The sequence below is a fragment of the Helobdella robusta genome, assembly GCF_000326865.2.
Source record: "Helobdella robusta unplaced genomic scaffold HELROscaffold_62, whole genome shotgun sequence".
In the NCBI taxonomy this organism is placed as follows: domain Eukaryota; kingdom Metazoa; phylum Annelida; class Clitellata; order Rhynchobdellida; family Glossiphoniidae; genus Helobdella; species Helobdella robusta.
Genome location: NW_008705346.1, coordinates 494,546 through 495,374, shown reverse-complemented (window position 1 = coordinate 495,374; position 829 = coordinate 494,546).

Below are 829 nucleotides of genomic sequence, written 5' to 3'. Positions count from 1 at the left end.
ACAATGTTTACATAGCTACTAATGTACGTGTGCGTCTGTGTGTGTTTGTGTGTGAAAGTCATAACAATAATAATAATAATAATAATAATTCAATAATAATAATAATTCAATAATAATAACAACAACAACAACATTAATAATAATATCAATAATAATAATAATAATATATCAACAATAATAATAATAATGATAATAATGATAATAAAGACGATGAAGATGATGAAGGTAACACCAAGCCAGAAGTGATAGCGTTAGCAAAACATAATCACACTAATATATTGATAGCAAGGACAAGTAGCGCGGTGATATATCATTAACAATTATGATGATGATTAATGATGACGACGACGATGATGATGATGAGAGGAGGACGATGATGATAACGATGACAAAGCTTGTAATTTCTAATTACTGTTAAGAGTGTCAAAGAAGACACAATTGTAAAGGATGTAGATTTGTTTATACACACACACATACATACACACATATATACATACACACTCATACATACAAAGGCATAAATACACACATACAGACAGACAGATACAAAGAGATACAGACAAACATAGAAACATATTTAAGTGCGTTATCTATCCATTCACGACTTCTCTGAGTCTAAAATAACAGTCTGATTGCTAAATAAATGAGTGAATCAACTTAACAAAATGAAGGAATGAAATTAACGAACAAATGAATGAATGAATGAATGAAAAAAAGAAAGAAAAAATGAATAAATGAATGAATAAATGAATGAATGAATGAATGAAAAAAAGAAAAAAAAATGAATAAATGAATGAATAAATGAATGAATAAATGAATGAATAAATGA